This window comes from Camellia sinensis, chromosome 3 (assembly GCF_055761805.1).
Source record: "Camellia sinensis isolate YWXY chromosome 3, ASM5576180v1, whole genome shotgun sequence".
Classification (NCBI taxonomy): Eukaryota; Viridiplantae; Streptophyta; class Magnoliopsida; order Ericales; family Theaceae; genus Camellia; species Camellia sinensis.
Window position 1 is genome coordinate 157,391,139 of NC_138963.1, and position 8,417 is coordinate 157,399,555.

At 33.5% G+C, this 8,417-nt stretch overlaps 1 non-coding gene across 6 annotated transcripts; it reads left to right on the plus strand.

Annotated features, from left to right (window-relative positions):
• Nucleotides 1–2,040: 2,040 nt before the first annotated feature.
• On the plus strand, nt 2,041–7,332 carry LOC114264979 (uncharacterized). 6 transcript variants are annotated; one of them, XR_014364675.1, is made up of 4 exons: nt 2,041–2,313; nt 2,386–2,483; nt 4,568–4,814; nt 6,944–7,332. It is a non-coding gene; the product is annotated as an uncharacterized LOC114264979 (transcript). The 6 variants fall into 6 exon arrangements; XR_014364674.1 differs by having other exon boundaries at nt 7,119–7,332; XR_014364676.1 differs by having other exon boundaries at nt 2,072–2,313; nt 2,382–2,483; nt 7,119–7,332.
• The last annotated feature ends 1,085 nt before the right edge of the window (nt 7,333–8,417 follow it).

Sequence of the window (8,417 nt, forward strand, 5' to 3'; positions counted from 1 at the left end):
GTTTTTTTTTCATTGTTAGTACATGTAAACACTCAAGCCTAGGGCTTTATTTATATTTGAGTTAGAACTCATACTTTTGTGTCCAAGTGTTGGCTTGGAAAGATGTAAGTCGTTAGGGAATTTAATTTGATGTTACATGTAATGCTTTTGTTTAGTAAGACTCTGATGAATATTATAATGAATTATTGAAGTGTTTTCTTTAAATAATGCATGTCATTGATATATATAATGGGTTAATTTTTAGGGCGTTACACTTGGTGTTAGGATTGGGATGGATCAGGTAGAGGTGGTATTAGGAAATTAGTCCCATGGGATTAGGTATTTTTTTTTTACATGTTGGACATTTTTTTTTAACATTAATGTTTAATGTTTTTGTATTTTTTGTTAAGTAAAAATCATAGTTTTATTTGTTTTAATATTTTATATTTCTTGTATAGGGTAATAATTTAACAATCTCCACACTAACAATTACCATCAAAATAAACACAATTTTACTTAATCCCCTCACTATTAATACCCTCACTAACAATCTCCTCACTATTAAGCCTCTCACTATCAATTCCTTCCATTTTATCTCTGAAAACAAACGGGGCCTAATATCTTATGTGGTGGTTATTTATTTCTCTTCCATTATCTCCCCCATTATGGGGTTGTGGTGATGATTTATTTGGGTGTTGGGCTTGGGCTTGGTGGGTTGGTATATTGATTGTGTTAGGTTTTATTGACTTTCTAATTATAGTGGACTAATAGTTTATTTAGTAATGTAAATATTCTCATATTTGTAATTACTTTCCTATTATTTGACAAATAAAAAAAAAAGAAGAGAAATTGCAATGCATAGTAATTGTGGGGAAAGATTATGGTACAAGAGTGTGTATCATATATACTTTATAACTACAGAAGAAAAATGTATAATTTTAAACTTTCTAAGTCATAACTAAAAAAATAAAAGCTCTGTTTGGTTGTGTTCTGTAATCAATTTTCTACCCGTGTGTTGGAGCATGATGTTTGGTTTCGTTTTCAAATCAATTTTCTACACTCTGCAGAGAGAACTCTGATGCACAGGCGCCTTTTTTGTCCACCCGGTTGTCCACCCGGTAGACCACTCGGATGTCCACCCGGTAGACCACCCGGATGTCCACCCGGATGTCCGGCTGATTTCCAGATTTTTTTTTTTTTTTTTTTTTTTTTTTTTTTTTTTTTTGATTTACATAATCGGGACAAATATTTTTTGAAAATTTTTAAATTTTTTATGTGCTTTAAAATAATTTTGAGTTATATGTTTAGTTATGAGTTGTAAATTTTTATATCACATATCAAATGTCACATCAATAATTCCTCACTCAAATCAAACATCTTTTCCAAAACTATTTTCAAAACTCTTTACCAAACAAATTTTCTACACTCAAATCATAATTCCACAACACACAAACTCAAAATACAACTCATACTCTCAAATCACATTTACAAAACACAATCAAACGCTACCAAAAAAATTCATAATCAAACACAAAAAATCATAACTAAAATATAAAAATAATATCATAACTACAGAAAAAATTTGATTATAACTAAAGAAGAAAATAACGTAATTAATAATTAAATAAGAAAATAACGTAACTAAGAGTGTATATGATATGGAGGTGTATATAATAAAATTCTCTAGTAATTGTGTTATTTATTTTTCACTACTAGAAAAAGGGGCATTTGACACGGAACAATTTGCGACGGTTTAAGTGCCGAAGCGACGGTTTAAGTGCCGTCACAACATTTATAGTTTTTGCGACGGAAAAAATTAGCCCGTGGCAAAAAGTAAGGTTATATGTGACGGTAAGTTAAACGCGGCAAAATTTTTCTGGTTTTAATTTTTTTTTCTTTTTTTGCGACGCTCTTTTGGCAATCCGTCGCAAAATTTTATTTTTTTCTCTTTCATTCGCGACAGGCCTTAATATCGTCGCAAATAGTAATTCCTAAATTCGCGCCAAAACCCCCTACCACTCTCCCTCTTTCCCGATACTCCCAAATTCTCTGTTATCTCTTGAGATCAAAAAAAAAAAAAAAAAAAAACCCTAATCTCACTGGTTTCTCCCTCCCTCTCACCCAGTCGTCACTCTATCTCTCTGGCGGGGGCTGCGACGACGAGCGGAGGCGGTTGTGAAATCTGGATGCCTGCGACGAGGTTTGATAAATTAGCCTCTAACCTTCTCTTTCCCCCTCTCTCCCTCCCTCCCTCCTATATCCTTTGGATCCCACGTTTCTGAACCTGCGCTCCTCTTCGCGAACACCTTCTGCTTCATTCTCTGGATTTCTGAGGTACTTTCACATCTGGGTTTCTCTTAATTTTGTTTGGTTTACTTTCAATCTTTTAAATTGAAAGTAAGACAGGGTTTGAAGGGGAAGGGTTTCAAACGGTGATCTCTCTTCAACGGCGAGACTAGTTCGATGGTACAACAAGACTGGTTCGGTGGTGGCAACGATCGACGGTACACACTCATCTCATCTATTCTCTTCTCTTCGATCTGAAATCAAAAGTTTTCATGGGTGCCTTTCTATGTTGCTCGAAGTTGTTCTGGGTGCCTTTCGAATGGAATAGGGGTGTTAGTAGTGTTGATTTTAGGGAATATGGGAATAAGGGTTTGGATGCTTTGACTAGTGAGAGAGTATATCGAGCTACAGAAGACTCAAGTGAGGCTGATTTTTGATTTTTGCTTTCAAGAAACCCCATTACTCTTCAACTTGGACAATGATTCTATGTTTAACGAAAGCAACTGATGGAACTAATTTTCAAATCTGGTTTTGCAGATTTCAAATCTAATTCTTCCTCATTGATTTGTTTTGTTTTGTTTTGTTTTTTTTTGTTTTTGATGATGATGATGATGATGATGATGATGTCTGGGTTTTTAATTTGTTAATTCGTTGATACTACTTTCAATTTTGGAATGGTGGAACTGTGATTTTGAGTTTTCTGGGTTATGGTTATTTATTTGTGTGAATTGCTAGTTGTTCAGGTAAAGTTCTTTGTCAAATGCAAAGTTTTGTTTTTTGGGATTAATGGGAGAAATACACTTTTTTTTCCTTCTTTTTTTTCTTTTTTTGGTTGTTGGTAGAATTGTGATGATTTTGAGTTTTCTGGGTTATTTATTTGTGTGAATTGCTGGTTGTTCAAGTTCTTTGTCAAATGCACAGTTTTGTTTTTTTTGGGATTAATGGGTGAAACACACTGTACTTATGAGAACCATTAATGTGAGTGGAGTTTGTAACTGAAATGTCGTTGAGGTTCTATTCTGTCAAATTGATAGGTTATAATTTATCAATGTAAAAGGGGAAATGAAATATTTGAAGTTAATATGATGGAGTTTTTGCAGTTTCATATTTACTAGTTCAAGTAGCTGCAAATATTTTTTAATATCTCATATTTTTGTTTTGTTTCCCTTTTTCATTTTTTAGTTTAAAGTTAGTTGTCCTTTTTGTTTTGTGGCTAGTACATTGTTTCTCTTCATCTCCATTGACTTCATGGTGTCTGATAAATCTGTGTGTGTACATGGCTAGGACCATGTTTTGAACTATTTTATTTTCTTAAATTCTAGAGCTCTGTTTTTGTCAAGAAGGAATTCAATGACAGCCATGACTACTTAATCATTGTTTCTCAAACTAACTTAACAAAAAGGGTCTTACAAATGCTTTTTTCCATAGTCCTGATTTAGGTAGGTAGTTTTTATTTTTATTGGGGTTAGGAAATTAGCTCAAAGGTTGAACTTTTAGCTTTGGATTTGTTAGGAAATCACATTATCGTGCTGTTTTTCAAGCAAGACAGTTTTTCCTGTCTGCTAATGGGAACAAGGCCCCTGGACCCAATGGCTACCTGGCTAGTTTCTTTAAGAGTTCCTGGGAGGTTGTGGGTAAGGATATTGTTGAGGCTATTAAATTTTTTTTTACTTCTGGTGAACTTCTTGAGGAGTTTAATAGCGCCTTGATTGGTTCTAGTATACCTAAAGCTGGGCAGTGGTTGGTTCTAGTATACCTACTGCTGCTACTGTTTTATTGGACTCTATGCACCTTCAGCTGAGCCTATTATTAAGGTATGTTGGAACTCCATACCTCTAGAGTCATTTCTTTTTTTCTTTTTTTTTTTGTTTTCCTATAGTAAGCTTGATTTGCTCCATGATAGTCCTGCATTTTGTAATTTTTTTAAGTGTTACTTTTATGTTGGATAGGACAAGAACTTCAATAATATGCCAAAGTGTGAGCATTCTGTGAAAGCTGCACGAACTGAAACAACTAAGCAGTTACATTGTTACCATAACAAAAAAATCTACCTGTTACATTGTTGTTCTCTGTACTATTGGCTACTCTACAGCGTGATGCCATGATGGTGTTATTTTGGAAAATGGAAGTGTACATTTTGCCAGCTTGAAATATGCATGTTGCTCCTTTAGGTTTCCTCTGGATTTGGGATTGCTCCGTGTTTATAAATGGCTTACAGTATTTCTGATTTATATCCTCGTGATATATTATTCTTCTTACCAAAGAAATATGTTCCTTTTCTTATGTAAGTTCCCTTCTATAGAGACTGGCAGCAGGTGAATGGTTTACAGCCCGAGTCTCTGCTTGTGGACTATTTCATATTGCTTACCCTAGTGCCTCAGAGATGTTAAAGACAGAATTACGGTCAATATACGGCCAGTTGTGTCAGGATGACATGCCTATGGTGAGGAGGTCTGCTGCAACAAACTTGGGGAAGTTTGCTGCAACTGTTGAACCTGCTCATCTCAAGACTGACGTCATGTCAATATTTGAGGATCTTACACAGGATGGTAAGTGCTTTTTTATACGCTAGGCCACAACAGTCTTAATTTTCCAACTTATGATCAGGTACATATTAAGGGATGCATGGATTGGTCCAACTGTGATAAACATTTGGCGAGCTTTAGTTAGCAGATTGCCAACCTCTAGCAGCGGAGGTGATTTTTTACCCATGCTTGGAACATTCAAAGCTGGAATATTTATTGGAACCATATGATAAGGGTGGATGTGATGAATTAGGACCACAATAACTGAATATGTAACTGTAGTAGGCAATCTAAATGTGGATGAGATGAAGAATGGGGAAGAGGGATGGATAGTTGTAGGTGTAGATGCCAGCTAGCTCAGATGGTGAAATCTTCACAAAGAAAAACCAGCAAATATCCCAAGATGCACAAAATAGATAAAATCGTACTATTAAGTATTTGGACTCAAGAAATGAAGGTTTATTAGTCTATAGCCGAAGACCTGGGTTGCATTGTTAAAAGACAAACTAAAAATTGAAGCTTAACAGAAAGTAAAAGATTATCAATGGAAAATTGTTGCTTTTGGTAACATGTAAAATCAAGTGGGTAATACCAAAGCTTGTCGAGAAAGCTATTAGCCTCTGAGAAACCGTGAAAGCTGCACGAACCGAAACAACTAAGCAGTTAAGGCTCTGATTATTCACATTTTCATTTTCTCCGCATGTATTGGCTAGACAATGTTGCCAGTGAGCTTCATATAGAATTCTTAATTTGTTTCCTGTAGTGGGTGTGATCTTGTTTTCTTGTTATCGTGCTTTGCATCACAATATGCTAGCCCTGTAGTACTCTCTCTTCCTTTCTTTGATTTGTCAATTTTTATTTGCACAGTAGAGAATAAACCTTTTTCATCCTGCATCTTTCAACCATTAATCACTAATGCCAGCTATTTGGAATTATGATGCAGCTGGTGCATAAAAGCATAGAACTTCATGATTGATCATTCTGGTTTTCTCTGTGACATAAAGCAATGGGTCTTGAGATTTTTATATTCAATTTTTTACCCGTCCTGGAGTGTATATTCTCTTGTTACTTCTATCATTTGCTATCTATGTTTGATTTGCACACATCAAGGCATTTTTATTTCTTTATGGTCATTCCATATTCACAAACCCTCGGAGTTTGAATGGCATTGATTAGTTGAAGGATGATGGTTGACTTCTGTATGTGGTCACCTGGGTGACAGTTGGGGAACTTAGTTCCACTGCTTGGGTTAACCTGGGCAATTTGTCGAACATGATGAGAACATGTGTTTTCTTTTTTATGAAAAATTTCCATATTGAGACGCTCCAATTCATTTTGCTTTTTGTTTCCGTAAGCTAAAAAAATGTCGATGACTAGAAAAAGAAAACTGTTGAGGTTCAATCTTCTGCTTGGGAAATTTCAGAGGCAGCGAAAGCATTTCTGAGTAAATTATAACAATAATTATTTTGTTCTAATCCAACTCCTCTTTTTTTTTCTAGTCCAGTTGATGGGCTTTGAAGAACATTAGAAATTCACTTGGTTGAGTTTATTTTTTAGTTTATTGTTGACAGAATTCACTCAGACTTGAGTTGGTTACTTGTTCAATGTAGTCAGATTTTTGGAAGGAATATCATAAATTGTGACCTGCCAAATTGTCAATCCACTCTTTGAAGATTTCAAAACTCAACTGAATTCATTTATGAAATCTTTGTTTATTTGAGTGGGACTCTTTATTTTTAGTATTCCGATTTTACATTACTAGTGTTTTGATTAAACCAAGCTAGTTTTTAATCTAGCTTGTTCAGAACACCTCTTATTCCAATATTTATTGTTCTTGATTGCACTTGTCAAGTGTGTTTTGGTATGTTAACTATGGTGAAATGTTTTTGCAGCTATTTAATATCAGCGAGGAAGTAGTAATTGATGCTACAAATAAAGGAAATGTAGGACGATTGATCAACTATTCTCTAAGTTTCTATTTTAGAAATTAATACAGAATTTTGTTTATTTATTGGCTAACAAGCTTCTAATGACATGAGTGTTTTTTCCTGATAAATTCTTTTTTTATTGGCAACAGGGTTAGCTGCTCCAGCTGTAAGCTTGAAATTAATTATATTGTAAATGATTTTTTTTTTTTGGTTTTTTTTTTGCAGGTACAACCCTTTTGAGAACATGATGATATCTTCGCATATCGATATTAGAGTTTACAATCTTATTTATTTATTTATTTATTGAAAAAAATATTAAATGTTTTACATTTTCTGTAAGCTTGAAAATAATTATGTTGTAAATGATGATTTTTTTTTTCTTTTTTGTTTCTTTTTGCAGATGCAAACCTTTTGAGTACGTGATATCTTCGCATATCGATATGGGAGCTTATTATTGATATCAAAACAAGCTACATTATATCTGTTTTTATTTTTTTATTTATATCGTCGATACTAAAAATTTGAGTTTTTGAATTTCAAAAATTATTAGTATTGTTAGAGGCTATTTTATATATTTTTGTAAATAATATTTGATTGACAATTGTTACAAGGTATATATATTATTCTTGGTATATGATTTTTTGAATGTGAATTTGGATGTGGATGTGGATGTATTTTTAAAAATATTAATAATTTGTATAGGAAATATTTAATAAAATATGATTTTATAAAAAATAATTTTATTGCGACAATAATAAACCGTCGCTAATGTAATTCTCATTTCCTTATATTTTATTAGCGACGGATTAATCTGTCGCATATAAATATTAGTTCCAATCTTTTGCGACGGCTTCAACTGTCGCAAATAAATCTTTTGCGACGGTTTAAACTGTTGCCAATACGGTATTAACTTAATATTACTTTTTTGGTGACGCTTTAGACCGTCGCTAATAATACTTTTTGTGACGGCAAATATCATCCCTAAAAAAGGTTTTTTGCGACGGCAATCAACATCGTCACTAAAAATGCCATTTTTTTCCCTTTTTTTGTGTCAGGCAAAACCGTCGCAAAAACTATTAATTAGCCATAGCTACAAGAATGTGACGGTTTGTAACCGTCGCAAATACTATTTGTCACGCCCCTTTCTGCCACCCCCATTTTCCGTCGCTAAAAGTCTTTTGCGACGATATATGGACCTTTTGCGACGTTTGAGACTGTCGCAAAAATTTCGATTTTTAGTAGTGTTTGAATTATATAATAAATATGAATAATTATGTTTTAGATTAACAATTCATTAACATATTTTTTTTTTTGACTTTCACGTAAGAGTCTCATTCGATAAGATTTGAGGGAAAAAAATTGTGTGAATGTAGTTTTTTTTTTTTTTTTTTTTTTTAATATTTAAGTTGGAGCAATATGTAAATAAGATGTACTGAATAAATACACAAATAGAATAAATAAAATTGGGAGCATTGACGTACAAAATTTAGACAATTCATGAGTTAGAATTAGTCTTGCTGAGAATTGGCAATCGACTATGGCTATCAAGACTCTTCAAGTTGGACTAGTAAACTTTCATGAATGCACTACCGCATTCCAAATTCAATTAGAATTTAACTCCGCACACCAATAATACTGTTCCTCCAAATGAGTCAGCTATTGTAACATCAATAAGAGGATCAACGCTAATTGGATGTTT